This window comes from Saccopteryx bilineata, chromosome 5 (assembly GCF_036850765.1).
Source record: "Saccopteryx bilineata isolate mSacBil1 chromosome 5, mSacBil1_pri_phased_curated, whole genome shotgun sequence".
In the NCBI taxonomy this organism is placed as follows: Eukaryota; Metazoa; Chordata; class Mammalia; order Chiroptera; family Emballonuridae; genus Saccopteryx; species Saccopteryx bilineata.
In genome coordinates, this window is record NC_089494.1 from 55046937 (window position 1) to 55056809 (window position 9873).

The 9873-nt window shown below is 39.6% G+C and overlaps 1 pseudogene; it reads right to left on the reverse strand.

Annotated features, from left to right (window-relative positions):
- Positions 1-2491: 2491 nt before the first annotated feature.
- Positions 2492-7611, reverse strand: LOC136306473 (eukaryotic translation initiation factor 3 subunit F pseudogene; annotated as a pseudogene).
- Between the last annotated feature and the right edge of the window lie 2262 nt (positions 7612-9873).

Consider the following 9873-nt stretch of genomic DNA (forward strand, 5'->3'; position numbering starts at 1 on the left):
CAATGTCAGTTAAAATAGGAGGCAGTTGCTCTGAAAAATGTTAAACTAAATTGCCATTTATTCAAGGGGGTTGCTAGGCCACCTGCCTCTTATGAGACAACCAAACACAAGCTTCCTCTTGATATGACCTAACTGATTCCAACAAGAGTATGCATTTTCCCACCTGACCGGAGTATGATTCTATAAACATAGAATTACACGTGTTTTTTTTTTTCTCAGCCTTTTTTAGAGGAAGATGTGTTTTAGAGCATGGTATTTGCAGAATTATGTGAGTGGTACATGAGGTACATAAAACAAATAGAAACATTTGTGTATTGCTATACACTGAAATGCCAACGTGTGAATATACATAACTTGTCTTCGTGGCAAGAGCAATTTCTTCTAATTTGAGCTTGTGTCAAGTCTTTGCTGACTGAATTTGAACAATTAGGTCAAAAGAAAATTCTTCCAAATAGAGCTCAGCAATTCTATTGCAGACAGCGTTTTATTTACTGGAGCTGTCAGAATTTAAAAGCTGAATTTGGTAATAGTTGATGTGGCACTTTATAAATAGCACAAATCAACTGAAAAATGCATTACTCATGGTTTGTGACCAAAATGAAATTACAATGATAAACCCATCACAGAACTTACTAAGTATGGGAGAAAATGTGGCAAGGGCAAATATGAGTAACAGATTATGCAAACAGACAAAACTATGACTTTGGAAGAAGGAAACTTGACTTTATCATGAAATATTGTTAACTCTAAAGCTGTGTGAGGTTAGACATATTGAATATTTTGGACCAGTCAACATAAAATACTTGTCAAGCATGTTTACCTCTACTATTTAATTAGTTGAAATGACATACTCAGGACAGGATGATACAGTTTATTGGATATTTTTTAAATGTCCTTTTATTCTAAGATGGTTTGAAAGCATTGTTTACTTTTTAATTTAAAATATTTGTAAATGGCATTTTGCTAAAAATTGAATCCACCATTAAATCATATTGTTTAAAGGAGTTCTAAAGGCTGTAGAATGGATTTTGTAGTTAAATATTCATGACAAGTCTTTGAATAATAGGGCTATTTTGAATGATAGTACACCTATGTATTTTTCTTACTGTTCAGCTTTGCCTATACATACATACATACATACACACACACACACACACACACAATGTTAGGAGGGGAAACAAAAGAAATTGAAACCCAAAGGAACATGCCAATTCATAAATTTAGAAGTAGCTGATTTTATTTTTGAGCAAAGCAAATACCCTGAATGCATGCAGGTAGCCAGCAAGGAGCTACAAACTTGTAGTGGGTTTTTGGCTCTATTTATATGAAATTAAAGCTATCGTTGTAACACATCATCCTACTTTTAGTAAACAGACAGAAGATAATCAACTTGCATAAGTAGTTACACTTGAGCTTACTCTGAGGTTCTATTCCTCATATTGTAATTCTTTATCAATCCCTCCTAAGGTTGCCCCTGACAGTGTATCTAGTACATATGATTAGTCATATCCTTCAACATTATTCAGAGAGGTTAGGTTAAGTTGTTTTCTCCCAACAGACATTCCCCAATATTTCTTCTTTCTTCTTTTTAAAACAATGTTTATTTTATTTTAGAGAAAGAGGGGGAGAGAGAGAGAGAGAGAGAGAGAGAGAGAAAGAGAGAGAGGGAGGGAGAGAGAGAGAGGGAGAGAGAGAAAGGGAGAGAAGAATATTGATGTGTTCCTGCATGTGCCCTGCCTGGGGATTGAACTGGCAACCTCTGTCCTTCAGGACCAACCAAGCTATCTGGCCAAGGCGACAATCCCTAATATTTCAATTACTGGTTCAAATATCTGGATCTTGTAGATTTATTCTTGCATTCTTCCTGGGCTGGGCACATATTAGGTACTCAGTAAATACATGCTAAAACAAGAGTCTCTCACAAACAACAGGTTCAGCTGTGTAGCAGTCCCTCTCTTTCTGCTGACTATAGGCTTCTCATTTCTGTTCTTTTCTATTTAAAAGTTGCGGAACATACAACTGCCTTGATGACACACTTCACAGCTCACCCAAGATATCCATCAGGTAGAGTTCCCACATTTGCTTCAAATGGTTACTATATAAGAGACATGCCCATGCATTCAAAGGGGAAACTGTGACGGCATTTTCCAAGAGAAATGTTATTGCCTGTTATGATTAGCTTACAAAAGTACTGTAACAGGAAAGCATACTGTTAGTATGCTTTAGTAGCATTATGGAGACACTAAGTTATTGTGGTCCATCTCTAAAAGTTACCTACCATCTCAAAAATGTTTTTTAAATCTTGTATTTTTAAAAAATATGAGACCTTTTATTTACTTATTTATTTATTACAAAAGATAGGCTATGTTTATGTAGAGTCACAAGCAGTTGACTCACTCAGTGTGACTCAAGCCACAGGAAGCCATTCCCACTTCCCTCCATTCTGAGTCTTAGAGTGGGGCCAGGGCAGAAGGGGTGCTGCTTGGGCCATTCACAGGTTTACAAGTTTCTCACTGAGGACAATTTGCAACTGTGTGAAATTGGCCAGGTAGGTCACTGTCAGGAGAGCATTGATGTTGCTGTCAAGCACAGTCTTGAAGTCATAGGGAACTATCTTGGGTACTTGGTTAAACAGGTTCATTAAGAACCAGCTCACAGTGTTGTCAGCAGACACCTTTCCAGACAACACATCTTCCGCATTTTGCTACACTGTGCTTAGGGCATCCGGACACCAGCCAATAACCCTGCTACTTCCTTCAAATCACTTGACAACACCATTACCCGGCTGGGGCTAAAGCAGGTCTTCATGATCAAGTCAACTCCAATGTGTTCAGTGTCATATTGTGCATATTTCAGTGTCAGAGGTGTGAACATCACTCTGAGAGTTCTCTCAGGTACACCTGTTAAAGGGCTGACATAAGCCTTGATGCTCATGCGACCATCTGGAGGGTCCTGTCTATAGTGAGGTGAATGGGGCTGGGGACTTCCAGGAATATTCATGGATCAACCCAAGTGCTCTGTGATGTCATGGCCTGTAGGTACCAGCCCAGGATGAGCTCATTTGGAAAGACTTTCTTATGCAATTCACACATGTTCTTTGTAAATTCCAGGTCAACAGCTACCTCATCTTCTGACTCACTGTGCGGCACTGAAAGGCAATGGGTGACTTCCACTGAGTGCTTGTCACTGGTTCCCAGCAGAGTCCTGATAACTTCAACGCAGCACTAGTAGCTGTCCACGATGGAAGCCAAAATGATCGGGTGCACCCAGACCACATGGCTGTCCTGGGAAGGGTCCTGGTAGAGCAGGACCAGCCAGCGGCTGAGCCAGGATCTGCATTGGGCCTGGCCCGGAGCTGTGGTCGCAGCTGCTGCTGCGGAGGGTCTGGGGATGAGGCTGGCGCTGAAGTTGGAGCTGGAACCAGCGCTGGGACCGGAGCCAGGGCTGCAGCTGAGTTGGGGCTGGGTCTAGGGTAGAGGCTGAGGCCCCAGCCGGGGCTGGAATGGCGGGAGAAACACGCAGGTACTGCCAGTGTGGCAGTCTTGTCCTGAGAGCAGGAGCCTGCCTGAAAGAACTTTTAAATCCCACTGATTTGACCTATAAAACTGCAAATGAATTTGTTAATAAGAGAAAGATTTTGGCGGATGCTCTGGTCTGCCACTAATCATTAATGATGCACTCATTTTCAGCTGCCTACAGTGCTGGCTGATGGCTCAGAGCTGAGCTCCTCTCCACAAATTTCTTTCCTGCAGAGGAAACTGCCTCACTTAACGTGATCTCAAAGGTTACACCTCCCCTGCAGGATTGGTCCTCACGGCGCCTGGTCGAGGGCTTCAAACACCTGGCACTCCTGCTTCATTTGGGACAACTCTAGGGCTATCCATGCTCCAAGGCTCCCGGTGAGGCATTTGTTGCAACTGCTTCTCTGTTTAAGTCCTCCCTTTGTCCTCTCCTGCTCCCCTCACTGCCTTGTGAGTGCTGTTCCCCCAGAGATACTCCCCCCAAATCCCCAAATTTCTTCCACACAGTTTTTTTTTTCTTTTTTCTGAAGCTGGAAACGGGGAGAGACAGTCAGACAGACTCCTGCATGCGCCCAACCGGGATCCACCCGGCACGCCCACCAGGGGGCGATGCTCTGCCCCTCCGGGGCGTCGCTCTGCTGCGACCAGAGCCACTCTAGCGCCTGGGGCAGAGGCCAAGGAGCCATCCCCAGTGCCCGGGCCATCTTTGCTCCAATGGAGCCTTGGCTGCGGGAGGGGAAGAGAGAGACAGAGAGGAAGGGGGGGGGGGGGTGGAGAAGCAAATGGGCGCTTCTCCTGTGTGCCCTGGCCGGGAATCAAACCTGGGTCCCCCGCAAGCCAGGCCGACGCTCTACCGCTGAGCCAACAGACCAGGGCCCACACAGTTCTTTATTTCACAGGGAACCCAAGCTAAAGTAGAGAAAAAATAAAAATTACTTATGTCAGTGTAAGACTAAACAATCTCTCTTGACTCCTGATGCTTCTCCTTCACACTTACTATAGTAGCATTTCCACAATATTAGTTATAATGTCATTCACACTTTTTATTATTTGGATATATTTTTTTGTTGTTTTGTTTACTTTTTCCCTTACATGTTTTCTTCTAAAGATTCTTTCTTTATTTCTGGTGTTCTAAAATTTAATAATAAAGTGTCTGTTGTGGATCCGTTTCCCTTAACGTCCGAACTGGGAACTCACTGAGCTCTTTCAGTCTAAACACTCACATATTCAATTCTGGAAATTTTTTCTGGTATCATTTTATTATTTCCTTTCCTCTTATTTCTTAGTCCTTTCAATCCAGAATTCCTATTAGACATCTTGTATCTTCTGAAATCATTCTCTTAAAAAGTTTTCTTCTGATATTTTTCATGTCTTTGTGACTCTCATTTGTTTTATTTTACTTTACAGGTGAATTACTCAATTTTATCTCCAAAATTTGATAAATTCTGTGTTCATATTTTTAATTTTAAGAGCTTTTTATTGTTCTCTGAATGCTTTCCCATTTTAAGTAGCATTCTGTTCTTGTTTTATGAATGTTATATCCCTTAGCTCTAGGAGGAGATGTATATAGTTTCTTAAAATTTTCTTCTGGTCCTGGCCAGATGGCTTGGTTGGTTAGACTAGAGCATCATCTTGATACACAAAGGAAGTGGGTTTGGTCCCTGGTCACAGCACATACAAGACGAGATGGCTGTTTCTATCTGTCTCTCTCTGAAATTAAACTAAATAAATAAATAACAACAACAAAAAAAAACCCCAAATTTCCTTCTCTTCCCTACTTGGTCTTTGTTTTCTCCAGTTTTCTTTCATTTTCTTATTTCTTTATTTTGATCTGGTCTTATAAAATACATTATTATATGTCTCATGATCTTTGGCCTCCCATTTGTAGTTAAAAGTGAGACACTGAAGGATAATAAATTGGAATTTCTGTGTGCACTGGGGGAGTTTGCCAGCTGGTGGGACTCACCGTGAATGAATGTGCATGGCAGATCATTTTTTTGGCAACCCCAACTGTGGTTATTGATAAGGATTTTCTCATGGGCTTTTTGGAGTCTTCAGAGAGGGATCTTCCAATCTCCTGCTATGGGGCAGCGGGAGTATATGAGCTAAGCAACTAGTGTTCTGGGAGCTTAGGGAAAGGGCACATAGGCTTTAATTTACTCTGTAGAAGTTGAAGCCTCTTGGGTTCAAGATTTACAGAGTAAACCAGCTGGCTGGGACAGAGACTACAATGGTCTGATTATTAATCTTTCAGACTTTTAATCAACTCAGTTGTCTTCAGCTTTGCCTTACACATCTCATGTCAGATACATCCAGTGCCTCTTCTAGTATTTTTGTGGAATTTTGTGTACTGAAGAGTTTATCTCTTAGTAACCTCTTCCCACTGTCCCCAGCATTCACCTCTTCTCCCTACCCAGGAACTCAGCAGAGAGGCAAAGGTTGAAATTTAAGCCAGTTAAGAAGTATTCATTTACTTTCCATTTTTCTCAATTTTGTTGATTTTATCTATTATCCATATTCTCCTATTCTCTTTGTAATTGTGAGTTTGTGCATTTTTACTTTCATTTTTAGTGGCCTTTGAGATGCACTCTTGTGTTCAATGTCATGGCTCACTGGAATTTTATAATTATTTAATTCTGTTTTCCCTGCTCTATACCTATCTGGTTGAATATTGAATTTTTAGGAGGAAAGCAATGACTAACTCATGCAAGAGGCTCAATAAATCTTGGTTAAATAAATAAAGGATTCAAATTTATTTTGGTGTCTGTACAGATGCAAATTAACTAAATTTTTCCTCTAATTATAAGTTATTTGGTAATGCCAGGAAGGGAATTTTTAGGGGTTTTCCAAGGCTGTGTTATTAGAGAACAGTAGAACTCTAGGGGTGTGATGGTGTGACTAGCTAAGACTACCTCTGTGATGGTCAATTCTAAAATAAATATTGAATTTGTATTATATCAGAATAGAACAAAGATTTTGTTTCTGTTCTTCAACTTGAGTAGAGGAAAGTCACAGCTTCAAGAGAATTCATAATTCCTTGATAGATGGTTAAGTAGTTCTTTGAACTATACATGATATACATGAGAAATTCATTGATTAAAGAAAGAAAGCACTATTTTGGGGAGTTTTGTTTCCTTAATGGTATTTACTTTGATTTTATCCATTTTTGGCAGAGTATTTTCATATCATCTTCTTCTTTAGTAATTAACAATTAAAAAACCTACACAAAAAATCAGAATATGGTCTTGCATGAGAAATAAAAAATAACATTTCAAAAGTTGTACATTGTATTTCTTTTTTTGTAAAATAAATACAAGCTATTTTTAGGTGGATGGGTTTTAAAGTGACATATAAAGATATTCATCAGGGTAAAAATTTAGGTAGTTGATAGTTTTCGTATGTGTATATCTAAAATTTCATTGCTACAAAGTTAGCCCACCACATGCCATACTATGCTGTGCAGCATATGCATATGGCCTGGCATGCAGAAATAATCATCAAAATTTGTGTCATTGCTTTTAGAAAAGGTGAGAAATTGTCCTTGTAGTGGAGTGATGTTAGTAAATAAAAACACAGTCTTAACTTTTGCTTACATTTAAGCCCATTTCTTTTTCTTCTTTTTTTTTTTTTCCATCAACTAACATTTATTCGGCACTTCCAAAATGTCCGGTGATAAGTACTGGTGAATCATTTCAAAATAGACATAATCTCTGATCTCAGAATCTTTAGTCCTTTAGGGGACAGATGTCAATGAATTAATCACATAAAAATTATGGTAAAAAATAAAATAAGTGCTTTGACTGCAGGTCGTGAAAAGCTCACAAAGGAGCCTGACTGTGCTGGGGCTTCCTGGGGTTTCAAGGAAGAATTCCTCATCCAGTCAACCCTCACATTGAAGGGGTCAGCCTCACTGACTTGAACAGTCAAGTTTAACGTTTTCTTTTAATTTAGAAATAACAGATTCTCTTCTAGATGGCTTTGTTTGCGCAGAAAAGGAATTCATTAAGGGGTATTTGGCAGCGTCACAGGCGTGGGGGAGTCTCAGCCAGAAATGAGGTCTCCGTTGCCGAGAAGCTGCCGTCGCCGCCATGTAAGCCCATTTCTGAAGGTTTAAAAAATGAGCTGAATCAGCTGTTTAGATATATATATAGAGAGATATATATAGATACATCTCTATATATCTAAATCTTTAAGGATTTCCCCCATTATTCACAATTAATTAAGTGGCTTTATTTTGAAAACTGATTTTGATAAGTTAACCTTTTCTTAATAATTCTGTGCTGATTAAGTTAAACTTTTCTCTCTTTGTTACATTAGACCATTAATTTTTTCTATCACTGGACTTTGAATAAATTCTATTTATTCTTAAGAGGCACTTAATTAAAATGGTATTATCTTATTTATTTATTTTCACTCTCCTAGAAACCTTATAAGTTTTGAACATTGCAACAGAACCTGGTGCAAATGATCATATTTTACAAACTATAAGAACATTTTGGAAATCAAATAGGTTGCTGCACAAAATTAATTTTGTTATTATATTCATGATTGTTTATATTTACTGTATACTCTTTTAGTTCAATAGTGATATTTTAGCAACATAAAATTTTTTTCTGTGATTGTTGTTTTGAAAAGTGGTATGAGAACCAAATGTTGTGAAAATTATTTTTATTTTTATTATTATTAGTGACAGAAAGAGAGGAAAGGACAGATAAGGACAGACAGGAAGGGAGAGAGAGGAGAAGCATCAAGTCTGGAGCTACAGCAGAGTGAGTGACTCCTTGCTCAAGTCATTGACTTTGGGCTTTAAGTCAGTGACCTTAAGGCTCAAGTCAGCAACCATGGGGTCATGTCTATGATCCCATGCTCAAGCCAGCAACCCCTGCACTCAAGCCAGATGAGCCAGCGCTCAAGCCGGCGACCTCAAGTTTTCAAACCTGGGTCCTTTCCATCCCAGTCTGATGCTTTATCCACTGTACCACCACCTGGTCAGGCATGGAAAATTGTTTACTACACAAAATTCTCAAGTTACTATTGACAATGCAGAAAGGGCTTCATTAGAACCTAACCTACAGCACTGCCCTGATTCTTAGGTAACTTTATTTTATTTTATTTTATTTTATTTTATTTTATTTTACAGAGATAGAGATAGAGTCAGAGAGAGGGATAGATAGGGACAGATAGGAACGAAGAGAGATGAGAAGCATTAATCATCAGTTTTTTGTTGCCACACCTTACTTGTTCATTGATTGCTTTCTCATATGTGCCTTGACCGTGGGCCTTCAGCAGACTGAGTAACCCCTTGCTCAAGCCAGCGACCTTGAGTCCAAGCTGGGGAGCCTTGCCAGATGAGCCTGCGCTCAAGCTGGCGACCTCGGGGTCTCAAACCTGGGTCCTCCGCATCCTCGTCCGACGCTCCATCCACTGCACCACCACCTGTTCAGGCTGCCCTGATTCTTAGAAAGGGAATAGGCTACATCAAAAGCTTTGGCCTTGGTTCTCAAAGATTTCTTCCTAAAATGAGGAGTTGTTACTGACTTTAATAAATGGCCTCAGGGATATCTCATCATTGCACATTCTACTTTACTTTGCCTTGTCTCTAAATACATTTTGTTTAGCATTTTCCATTGCACCCAAATTTTAAAATTCACTATGTCTGTTAAAAGAGATTTCCACATACTCTACCTCAAAAGTCCATTTATCCAACAAATATTTATTTGGCACACACTGTGTATTGAATATTATTTTACATACTGGAAATACAACAACAAACAAAACAGACATAAACCCATGCCCTTATATTCTTGTTCCATTCTAGTTTATATTTTAGGGGGGAAAAATATATTAAGCAGGATACATAAGAAACATATGTAGTATGTTAATCCAAAGTAAACACTAAAGAGAAAGAAAGTAGGGGAGAAAAGGAGATAGCTAATTTAATAGTGGGACTAGCTGTGATGGAGTGTCCAGGAAGGGAATAGCTGTGCGAGGGAGCTGTGTGACTTTGGAGAAAGCATTTCAGGTAGGGGAGTAAGAAGTGGAAAAGTCCAAGGAGTCTGATAAGACTGGAGACTAGTCGATACTAAGGGCAGTAGTCAGAGAGGAGGTCCAAGAGATAAAGAATGCGTATGTAGGGAGCAGATCCAGTGTGCTTAAGTCCAAGGAAGGCTTCTCTGCTCTGAGTGTAATGAAAAGCCCTTATAAAGTTTCCAGCATGGGAGGGATGTGCTCTGGTAGGTTTGAACAGGACAGCATTAGCTGCTAGATTGTCAGTAGTAGTAAAGGGAGCAGGGGCAGATGCAGAGACCAGAAAGGAGGCTGATGCAATAAGCTAAAAATCAGAGACTTGAAC